This window comes from Hibiscus syriacus, unplaced genomic scaffold (genome assembly GCF_006381635.1).
Source record: "Hibiscus syriacus cultivar Baekdansim isolate YM2019G1 unplaced genomic scaffold, ASM638163v2 tig00110822_pilon, whole genome shotgun sequence".
NCBI classification, from domain to species: domain Eukaryota; kingdom Viridiplantae; phylum Streptophyta; class Magnoliopsida; order Malvales; family Malvaceae; genus Hibiscus; species Hibiscus syriacus.
The window spans coordinates 39,051-51,582 of NW_024062878.1; the positions used below are offsets into that span (position 1 = coordinate 39,051).

A 12,532-nucleotide genomic window follows, 5' to 3' on the forward strand; every position below is an offset into this window, starting at 1 on the left:
AACACTTGTAAATATAAAGACCAAAGTATTTTTATTGTTTCAGAAAATATAATGGTATTAGAAACGAAAACGCGAAATACACCGTAGGGTTGAAATATATGGATACCCCAACGGCTCACAAGGACATAGCCTGTTAAACCCTATACTAAATCATGAATAACCGTCTGTGAAGAGAACCCTAGGTTAAAAAGCCACCAAACAAAGGCCACGAAAAATGATGGCAACAATAACAAAAACTCCTATCTACCTCTGGCTCCATAGTAGGCTATAAATACTCGGCTTGGAAACCCACCACAAGAGAGGTGTAACCATAAGTTAGTTACGCTTACTTGATGCTTGTTGGAGGTTATGCTTACTTAATGCTTGTTTCAATCAGATAAACCAGCTTTACCTCTTGAGATGCTGCTTGAAGTCCATAATGTCACCACCCCACCGTGTTACAGCTTGATTTTCACACACCCAAATCTCCTCGGCTACCTGGTTTATCAGCCGGAAATCATGACTCACAAGTACCATGCCACCATCCATTCATTCAATGCTTCAGCAGTGAATCAATTGTCTCGATATCTAAATGGTTAGGGGCTCATCCAGCAGCAGTAAGTGGGGTGTCGAAATGCTAACCATGCAAAGATGACCCGACTCCTCTGTCCATCCGATAGGTTCTTCATTGGCTCACTTGTGCTTTCCCTGTCAATCCAAACTTCCCGATTGAACCTCATTCCTCCTCATTTCCAGGTACTCTTTATCATGTATTGGAGCGCAGACATTTCCATGTCAAGTTCTCTGCCAAGTGCTGATGGTATTGTGCAATTCGGAGATGATTATGACGTCGGACCATACCATCAGTGGAGTCAATTCCCAGTCATCAGTTCAGCAGTGTACTCTTCCCCGCACCATTAGGCCCAACTAGTGCTATCCTCGAGTCCAAATCTACCCAAAGTCCAGTTCTTGTAGATGAGATTTAGGTGTATACCCAAAAAGCAACTTCCACAAACTGCAGTACAGGTGGAGGAAGTTTTCCAACAACAAATCGAAATACCAGAACCTTATCCTGGATTACCTTTCGTGAGTCCACCTCGCTCCATCTTTGCCAATGTTTTTTCTTTACTCTGTGCCTGTCGAGCTAGTTTTGCCGACCCATGACCAAAGCGAGCAATGTACTCCTTCATTGAAGCAATCTGTTCCTGCTCCCATTTGTACTGTTTCATCTGGTTCTCCTCCAACTCACACGAGTTTGAATACTGATCATCGTTCCCAGTGTATAGCTTAAGTGTTTTGCTCTGCATATGGATAATATTTGTACAGACTCCGTTCAGGAAATCCTGGGAATGGGAGACCACAAGGATACGATCAAATTTCTTCAAATTTTCTTCCAACAGACACAAGCTTCTAAATCTGTTTCAATCAGTCAAGCGTACACATCAGAATTGAGAAGCAGAGAGAAAAGTTCTCTATGTCAGAAAACTTCTATAAATGAAAGTTGAACACGGAGTCGTACAAAATTACCAATAAAGACCTAAATGAATTATTCATGGGCTATGGAAGAAGAAAAGAATAATGGGGATCATGATAATGCCCATGAATTACCATATAAATGAACATCTAAAACATAATTGTACAAAATCCATACCTAAATGATTGGTGGGTTCATCAAGCAGAAGAATGGTCGGGTTAATGAATAGGGCCCGTGCTAATGCAATCCTCATTCTCCAACCACCAGAGAAATCTCGTGTTTCTTTGCCTGCATCATCTTGTCGAAACCAAGACCAAATAAGATTCAGCAGCACGTTTCTCAGCAGTTGATGCATCCAATGCATCTAATCGCTCATAAATGTGTTCAAGTTGCTCTCCACCACCATCATCCTAAAAAAAACTCAAAAGTAAACAAGGAAAAAATTGTTATATAGACATTTTTATGAAAAATATAATGATTGTGGCACAAGGTTAGCTGAATAAACCTGTGCTGCCAACATTTCTGCTTCTTTCTCCAATTTCAACCTCTCTTCATCACAACTCATGACAGCCTCCAAAGAAGACATGTCTGAAGCTTCAATCTCCCTTGTCAGATGATAAATATCCATATGCTCTGGAATCGGAAGTTCCCGCAATCCTATTGCAGTCAGCAGCGTGGATTTCCCACAACCATTAATCCAAGCAAACCATAGCGCCTGCAAAGATTACATGGAATAGAAAGTGGTATCATGAGATAAAAATCACAAAACCAGATTATACTATGAATATTCCCAAGCGACATGTGAAGGTCATCATACCTGCCATAGTTAAGCTCCAACGTTGAATCAACAATAAGATCGTGTCCATGGAAAGTAACTGATAAGGACTCTATCTGCAACAAGAAAATATGTTCAGCATCAATATAAACTATGACCCTGGCCATTTTTCTTTGACACACAAAAATTCCATTTACCTCCTATAACGGAAACCATAGAATATACCTAAAAGGTTAACTAATTTGTCTACATTCATAAACAGAAAATCAAGGACCAATTAGTCACTCCAACAAAATAAGCCAAAAAAAAAGTTTTACATATTCTCTTTCCCTCAAAACAATTTAGCATAAGAGGAATCAAATACTAACACTTATTCCAATAATCAACAAAACAAAGAAATAAAATCACATTTAATCTCACAAAGAACGTATCTTTCGACTTACACGAATATCTCTGGAAAGAGGATGCGAGCAGAGAACACCGGTACAAGTCCGATCAGATATCTGGAGCATACTAGCTTTATCAGAAACCTTATCAACGCCGTTGTCTGCGTTCGCGGTTGCCGCCGCCTTGGAAGATGCAGCGGCAGCGGCCGCCTTTCCACCTCTCTTCGCAGCCGCAGCAGCCTTCTTCTGAGCAGCCTTCTTCTTGCTGGCGTCCGAGACCATCTTCAATCTGACCACCACAAACAGATCAAGAGTCATGTAATTAAATAAATATAATAAGTTAAATATGGAACAATATCAATATACATCCATCAGTTGAGGGAAGACCGGAGAAGGTAAAAATAGATCTGGCGTTTGAACTTACGTATTTTTGTGGTGCTACAGTGCGATGATGGAGAGCAACAATTGAAAGCTAAAACTTCGAAAATTAGGGTTTGAAAGATGGTGCAGCTTTCGGAAGAGAACAGCTACAAGTAAGGTATAGGGAAGGAGCAGGGGACACGTGTACGGTGTATCGCCACCGACTTCGTTTTTGAACGGACCTGAATCTGCCTATCATAGCTTCAACAAAACGTTGTCGCTTCAAGGTTAACAATTTCAGCACGTTTTTAGGTCTCCTTCTGAATTTAGTCACTTCCTTAATTGTTTTGGCATAATGGCAAAAAGCCCTAAACGTTCGTCATATTTTCAATTACACTCTTAAGTTTTTCTTTAATAATTTAAACTCTAAAGTTTTTTTTTCAAATAAACTCCTTCTGAATGATCAACTAGCAGTTAATATTTTTACTGACATGACATGATAACAATAAAAGTGTAGAATTTTAATTTCTTTCATTATTTTACCCTTTTTAACTCTGGATTTATATTGTATCCCGTCTTTATTAAAATAACTAAAAATCATAACTTACTAATTGAAAACAATTTAATATATCTATAAAACAATTTTTTATCAATCTATCTGTGATTGTATTTCGAATGGACTTAATTTAATTATGTATTCTACTTCTAAAATTATTCATTTTTTAATTTGACGCTTAAATTTTTAATTTTTTTAAATATGTAAAAAATTTAAAATATATGGAAATTATAAAATATTAAAATTGACTTTGAACATAATTAATCGATCATTTATTAATACTGATCGAATTGATTTATTAAATTCAATTTAATTTTTAATTTGTAAATATATATAATATTAATTTTATATTTTCTTTTAGTATAAATTTATTAAATTATATATTTTAAAATTGTTATTGAATTTCTTATATACTTTTAAAACTTTATACATGTTTAATAATTTATATTTTTATATATAAATTTTCAAAATTGTTTTAGAACTTTTCAAATTAAACTATTTCAATTTATGAAGTATATAATTTGCATATTTTATAACTTTTAAGATATTTAATTTTTATTTTTTGTTATTTTATGAAAAAAAATAATTAGTTTTTTAGGATATATATTTTATTTTATCCAAAATTATATATTTTTATAATTATAATTATAATTTTATAAAATCATATTGGAAGAATCGTTCCAGTAATAAACCTCTAAACTATTTCACTACCAAATCTAGATTAATCGAAAAATATATTATATATTAGTATTTATAAAAATATTGTAAAAGTGAAGGGAATAAATCATGTTAAATTAAAATCAAGGGATTAAATCTATAGTTTAAGTATAATAGATGGACTACACTCAAAATTAACTTTTCTTTCTTGGTTTGGGCTTTCATTTTTGTGGCAAGTTTAATTTCATTTTCATATTCATTGTTTGTTTGGGTTTTGAAGTTAAACATATTTTGAGGTGATTCATCATTTCTCTGCTGGCTGAATCTGCCAGTTTGCACATTTTGTCAGAATGTAACATGTTTGATCATTTGCCTCAATGAAAATTGAACCTCTTTGAACTGTGTAATTTTATATTCTTGGTAAACCCAAGTTCTTTTTTCCCCTCAGTTCTCTGAATTTTGAATCTTTGATCATTCAAAGTGGTGTTTTCTTTTATCTTTTTGTGTTGTTACATTGTTTGTCTTCTGCTGTTCATTTTGTAGTTAATGGCGGACCCAAGTGGACTTAGGGCGGTCACCTATTAATCTTGAAATTTCAAAAAAAAATTATGTTAGTTGTCCATTTTATTGATGATGTGCTAAACTCATATAAAAAATTTACATTATTAATATATACGTATCCACTTTCAAAAATATTTTTGGATCCGTCACGGTAAGTTCTGAGTCGGAAGATTTCAAACCACGGTGACATTGCACGGAAGGATTGAGCACTTAGGTATTTATAAGAAAGCTTAATTCATACTTCAGGCTAGCATTTGCTTGTTTCTTCTCACATTTTCTCCTTATGCAAACAAACTACTCAGAACCATCATTGTTTTAATCTTTATGATATACTTGTTAATTGCTATAATTATTAATGAGCATAACAAATTACTATAATTATTAAGATTTCTTTGGGAGTCTATAAATTAAATGAGTTTAGTCTTGAAGTCTGTTTCTTTCTTGGACGTTGTTGGTGTCATTACGTTCTCCGGAGTATCCATTAGACTTAATTTTTTTGGGGGGAAAGCGATGAAATATGATTTGGAAAATGATTTGATTTGAAATCGCCACCAACCATTAAATTAGATAAGTTGAAAACCTTAAATATTGAAAAATAGTTTGCGTCTGCGTTTTACCAAAGATTCGTTTTTGAAGATTCGAAAATCGATTACGTGTGGGGAAGGGTGAGCACCCTCACAATGCCCAAATTTCGGTACCTAAATGATTATACGGTATTTAAATAATGGGAATTACGAACTCAAAAATATATTTAAATTACGATCCTTTTATTTATTTGATTTTATTTAAAAAAAAGTGTTAATTCTGATCACGAATGCCTTTTTGTGTGAACAATTTTCAGGAAAATCACTTCCTTTGTAATTAGGAGACTTTTCATAAATTCCCCTCACGAAAATGTTATTTCACAATTTTCGCAAAGATAAAATGAAATAAAATAAAACAAAATAAAATAAAAATGAAAAGAAGTAAAAATACTCAAAATAAATAATCGTGAAAAAAAAGAAATATCGAATACATAACAACATTTATGCGAAAATCTTAGTGAAGACACCTTCCCTTGTAGTTGGGAGATGTCTTCGTAGATTCCCCGCACCATGAAATTTTCCAATTTTTATTCATACATACATGAAATCATAACGATCAATAAAACAAAATTACTAATTTGGGACTAATATACATATTTACAAACATGATAAATTAAAATACAAATAAAATTAGACATGCTTAATAAAATAAGATACTAAATAGTAATAACAGAAATTTACAGGACTAAAACAACAAAAACGGAAATTTAAATGACTAAAATAATAAAAACAGAAAGTTAAAGGACTAAAATAGAAAAACATAATTTTAAATGGTTGAACAGTAAAAAAAGAAACTAAAAGGACTAAAACAATAATTACAAACATTTAAAGGACTAAATAGTAAAAATAGAATCTAAAAGGACTAAAATAGTAATTATAAATAAATTGGAGCCCAAATCATAAATATTAAGCAATACAGGCTTCAGAAATGAAAATAACCCACAAATAATACAAAGGATTGAAATGAACTAAACAGAAACATAAGGGATCAAACATTAATTAAACCAAATGCAAAACAGGGGCTAAAATAAAATATTTAAAAATATAATAGTCATATTCGAATAGCAACAAAAATACAAGCACACTAACTTAGTGATTAAAATTAAACATTTATAAACATTATGGCCAAAGTTAAATATTAACAATAATAACATAACATGTAATAACAGGACTAAAACATAAGTTATCCAAAGTTTAAAAAATACGGGGACCCAAAGTGTAGTTATCCCCAAACATGAAAACACGAAAAAGGCGAGGACCAAAACTGCGTCGTTTTGGTTGTGGGATATAAGTCCCAAAATGGGCTTCTCCCTTTCATTTCTCTCATTTCAGCCAAAACAGAGATCGTCGGGGAGGGGAGCCACGGTGGAGCTCACAGTGGCAAGCGGCGGCGCACGACGACGCTGGTGGCCGGAGGAAGCCAAATGGACCCTAAAATACTCTCATTCTTTCCCTACACTAGAAACCCCACTTCGTTATCCTAAAAACTTCCCTAGCACCTTAGATCTAAAGTTTACCTTCCGATTATGCGAAACCTGGTGACCTTCAAGCTTCCCAAGCTTCGAACTATGGTAAAATCTCTTTCTCTCTTTCTCTCTTTACTTTTCTTTCTTGTTGTTTTTCTTCTTTTCGATTTGTTGTTTTCTTTCTCTGTTATGTCTCTTCGAAAGGCTCTCTACCTTCCCCAAATGGTTCTATTTCTTTTCTTTTCCCCCCCACAATTCTCTTCTCACCAAATGCCCCCTTGGTTATCTCTCCCCCTCTCTTTTTTCCCCATGCTTTGATTTATCATCGTTTTTTTGATGGAGTTAGTAGGGTCATACCCTAGTTTCTTAGGATAATTATCTTCTAATTTTCTGACTTGGATGGGTCACGTTTGATGGATGTTATCACTGTTGGTGCGGGGAGGACGGCGGCGGCAGAAGCTACCTAGGGTTATGATGAAACCCTAGGCGAGTCGAGTCGGGTTGCTGGGCAGGTTCGAGTTGGATCGGGTCAGCAGTTTGGGTTGTATCCGGGTCGGGCCGACTATGTTGGGTTGATTGCTGGGTTCTTGGGTCCTTTTACTGGGCTCGGGATTGGGCTTACTTGTATTGGGTTGTATTCTACAAAAATATGTAAAATGCAAATAAATAAAATTAATAATAATAATAATAAAAAGATCCAGACAAAAACGGGTGTATACAATTGGTTTTGCCAAACCTTCATTGATATGGCATAATGTCAGTCAAGAAGTGTTATTCTTCTTAGAGAGCTTCTTAAAGTGCTTACATGTATTTCAGCTTTCTCTCTACCTTGTTATTTGAACTACATGATGAAGTCATAAGTTGTATCTAATATAGTTTTTTATCTGATGTCTTCATCTATGTTGACTTGAGAATTTAGGCTGAAGTTCTCATGCTGTATGTCATGTCATTTGCGTCTAACATACATACACAATGTATCCTTGAGAATTCTGATGCATCTCCTCTTCACCATCTCAGTTCAAACACTTTTTTCTTATCTTTTTTATTATTATTATTACAAGAACATCCATTTTTGTGACTGAATGAGGCATCGGGATTAGATATATCAAGTGATACAGCTATGAGGCAAGCTTGTTGATCTTAGCCAAGAGAACAATAATCAGGTCCAATCATTTGCAGTTGAAATCTTGTAGACGCCGACATTTAGTCTTTAGATCCTTCATAAAAAGAACATGATACTGATGGTGGACTTGGTTAGTATGCCATAAAGGGAAAACAAAAATGGAAACTTGAAATGCGATGTTATCCGATGTTTTGAGGTAGTGATACTCATTGGAGTGTGGCCGGTCTTGCTGCGCCAAGGCAGCAACCATTGTTGGTGAGGTATTGGCTATGCGACTCAAGGTGGAGGGCCTTGAGCAAGGACAGGGAAGAGGGGTTCGTATTGATGTAAACAAGGAAGTCGAGAAGAAAGGCTTTAAGAACCGAACCAAAGTCTGGGCTGTTGTCAACGCCCTTAAGAACTATGGATTTAAAGTTGTTCTCGACAATAATGAAGATTATCCATCCTGACCAAGTTTCTTATATAAATGATGCCACTCTTTCCTTCTCTAGTTTGATGCAGTAGACGGAAAAGAAACAAATGACAGATAGCTTATGGATATGAAAATAATTTAAAATTTATCAAAATTCTATAAACTATGAAGATTTGACTCCCAAAAAAGAAAGAAGCTTTAACATTTTCTCTTTTAATTTATTGGAGAATATCCATATAAAATTGGCTCTCCTCATGCATGGATATGAATCATTTCTTCTTCTCTTTAATCCATTTTTTTATGAAATCTACTTGTTGACACATGGGATTGAGCTCATGCAATCATCTCTTCTTATAAAAGGATTCAAAAGACCCTTTAATCACATGGGGTTTCAGATTTGGAATCTTTAAGTAAATTTCTCTCTTTTTATACTATCGAAATTTCAAGGAAGAACCACCTCCATTCATCCATCAAATCCATTACTTTCTTTTCTTTGCAATGTCAAACATTATCTTAATAAAAAAAGATGAAGAGTAGACAGTAATGAACATTAAACTTACAAAAAAAACACATTAAGATTGCTACATTATCCCACTGTTCTTGGGGTAGGGTTCCTTTAATTTCACAAAGGGAAACAAAGTACAGTGGGGGCATTGGAAGAATGGACGAGACTGCTATATGCTGCACATCATGGGATTCATGTACATGCATGACACCCACATCATGACATTACATGTGCACATGCAAAGAGATAAGCTTTCGGGGGGGGGGTTAACTCTACATGACTAAAATGATTAGTTTCATTGAAAAGGAGTGAAATGGAATGTGTTGCAGAAGGAAATTGCTTGGGAAACTTGAAGCTCAATACTGCCAAGAAAACATTTGATTAAAGGAAAGAAAAAAGGAACACTAGCCCATCATGAACTTGGCTAAAACAATATCCTAAATTGTACCATAGCTTACAACAGGGTGGTGATAGAAACATCCAAGGTGAAGCATTTGCTTATTGGACACTTCCTTGGTGTTCACTGACCGGCTGGTGTGTGCTCCTTTTAGCCATTTTATTATTATTATTAAGGGAATCATTGAGTGGTCTCAGGCGTAAAAGGGAATGTAATGCTCTCTAGGTGATTCGTATTTGAGCAGCTGTATTTATAGGATATATGCGTTATCGATAGATTAAGAAAAAAATTAAAAAAGACTAAAAAGAGGCAGCGTACATTCCAGGCAAATGCTGCAAATTGCCCTCATCTTGTATCATAATTCCTAACCAGGACAGCAAAGAAATAGGTAAACAAATGCCTGTTTTTTTGGAATAATGTGGTAGGTCCTGCCCTATGATTTAATGTCATTTTTTATGTTGTGGACCCAAAACTGTCGGGTCTGTGCCAATTCATTTGCCTGTGCTATCAGTTACCAGCCATTTACTGATTCCATAATGGACAAAAGCTTTTGCACTTTCACAAAAACCGTCCAGGTACCAATATTGTTCAATCTTGGAAATTTCGCATATTCTTATACCTCAGCTATTATCTTCAACAAGCAAATTTATCAAATTACATTAGCATTTTTAGTGGAAGGTTGTTAAAACTATACAATTATGATATGAGATCAGACTGATTCTGTATTTGGATTAATTTTGATCAACTCAATCTAAGTTTTAAATATGGATATTTTAAGTTTTTCTCATTTTAGATTTAAATCATTTAAGTTTGTCACGGTGGAATTATCAAATTAGGTGATCTCGGCTTCAAATAATTTAAGTCATTTCTAGTTTAAACAATCTTGAGTTCGGATCATTTTTTTATATATATAATTTTGATTTTGAATTTAACACCAGATTGAGATTGGGATGTGAATTAATCGAGGTTTTAATAGAATTTGACATGTGTATACCAGATGCATGGGTATGAAGCAAAATTTGTGCCAAATTATAGTAAGATGATATAATAAATCCGGAAACTATTATGATTCAAAGAAAGCAGCCTCCTGAAGTTGCAGACATTGATTGCCAACTGCAAACCTTAATTGTTCTTCACATTGAATTGGGTGGTGGGTAGGTGTGTGTGTTATGATCAGGTTATTTGAAAACAAAGAATCTTCCAGCTAATCAATTGTGTGTGCATTTCAAAGTTTTGCTTTCCCCTTATACGGATGGAAATAAAGAGCACCACTGCTATGTCCATTAATAGACAAGATGGTCGTGTTCTGAAAATTTTAAAATTTTATATTTTATTTACATTATTGACGTCCCGGTGGTTATACATCACCAGCAAGGTGTATGTCCCACTGCTCCTCAGGTCATTTATGCCTGACATCTCATAATCCATGCATGTGTGTTCCTCCTCGTATTTATTTAACATATTGTGTTCAGAAATATTAACAGAGACAATCATATTAAAAATGAAAACCCTAAGATTCAACATTTATAAGGAAAACCCAAACAGGCTATTGGAGCACCAAGTTTAACCCAAAATGTACCTTTCCAAGTAAAACTCTCTTCTCTATTTCTTAATTACACATTCCTTTGATTTACCTTCACCTAATATCATGTGCCATTAACCCCATTTCTCCTCGGCCCTCACATAATGGCACAAGCATTAGGGTTCTCATCGTTGAATAGGTGGTGAGGAGGGTGAACAGAGACAGGGTAACCCGGCACGTAACCGGGGTAACCATGTCCGTGCTGGTGCCCGTAACCATATCCGTAAGCCGGGTGCCCGTATCCAGGGTAACTAGGCATGTATCCAATTGGGGTTGAACCATATATTCCATCCTGGCCCCTTCCATCTTGCCATTACCACCACCACCAGCAGTAGGCGCAGCATCGTTTCCACCATCTCCAGCACCACCATTGCGACCTTTGTTGTTCTTCTTCTTCCCTTTGCCGCCATCACCACCACCCCCGTTCTCGCCGCCATCACCGCCACCACCATTCTCGCCGCCATCATTTTTGCCATCTTTCTCTTTCTTAAGTGGAACAATCTCAACTTTCTTCTTCAGTTTGTCCTTCAAAGCCTCGGCCAAGGCCTTAACATCCATAGTCCCCTTAACAGTGACAGCTCCTTCACCTTGTCTACTTTCAAACTCATGCACGCCTACAATACCGTCAAAAATCAAAACCCAGAAACTAAAACAGGATTTTAATGCTATTATAGCAACCGAACAGTCAGAATTTAAGCTAGCTTGAGAGGGTCATCACCTTTGGTATCGGCGACAATTTTGCGAATCTTAACAGTGCATCCCCAGCACTGGCAGTACGGTTGCACCTTCAAATCTGCCGTCGTTACTGGGGCCTGAATTGTATTTATTCAAATAAAAGAATGGATTAAACAACAAAAATTAAGTTTCGGTAACGAGAAATAGAAAATGGTAAAAATGTTTACCTCTTTGGGTTTTTTCTCTGATTTTTTACCATTATCATTTCCAGAATCTTGCTTTTTCTCTTTCTCAGCTTTTTCTCTTCTTCTCCTCTTTGTTATCATTTCTTCGGTTGAGGGGAAATGAGGTCAACATTCTTCTTGGTTTTCTTCACGAGTTTCTCTTTGATGGCTGCCGGATCCACAGCTCCGGTCACTGTCACTTTGTTTGAGCTGGTCTCTGTTGTAACAGTCTCCACCCCTACCATTAGATAAACAGAGAAAACCCCAGAGTAAACAATGGGAAAACCAAATAACAAAACGGAAATTTAAAACGCAAAAGCAGTGGATCATACCTTGAACTTCACGAATGCATTTGAGGACTTTGATAGCGCAACCGTCACAAAGACAATCAACTTTAAAAACAATGGCCGATGAACCCTTTTCGTTCTTTCTCCATCCCCTCCTTTCTTGTTCCCATTTTTTTCTGCAACAGAGAAGAGAGCAACAAACAGCGGTGAAAGATGGAATGTAAGTTATGAAGCAGAAATAGAAGAAAAGAGAAGGAAATGAAACGGCAAAAAGAGATAAGGAGATGAGAAATTTGTTGGTAACTGACCTCTCCCATTGTGAATCAGAAACTTTTTACGCTATGATAATTGGTTTTTGGACGAGTAGAAATAGGAGGAGATGAAGGTGCACAGTTGCGGTATTTAAAGACTGTTAAATGCTGATATATGATGATGAATGATGTGTGGATGGTCGGATGGGTTTGAAATTTTTTGAATGAGTTTTAATTTATTTATGATAAATTTTATCAAAAATATTTATTTTAAAATT

The 12,532-nt window shown here is 35.4% G+C and overlaps 2 pseudogenes; both read right to left on the minus strand.

The window, feature by feature from the left end:
- Positions 1-368: 368 nt before the first annotated feature.
- LOC120142302 lies at positions 369-3,189 on the minus strand (annotated as a pseudogene).
- A 7,723-nt stretch (positions 3,190-10,912) lies between these two features.
- LOC120142304 lies at positions 10,913-12,179 on the minus strand (annotated as a pseudogene).
- Between the last annotated feature and the right edge of the window lie 353 nt (positions 12,180-12,532).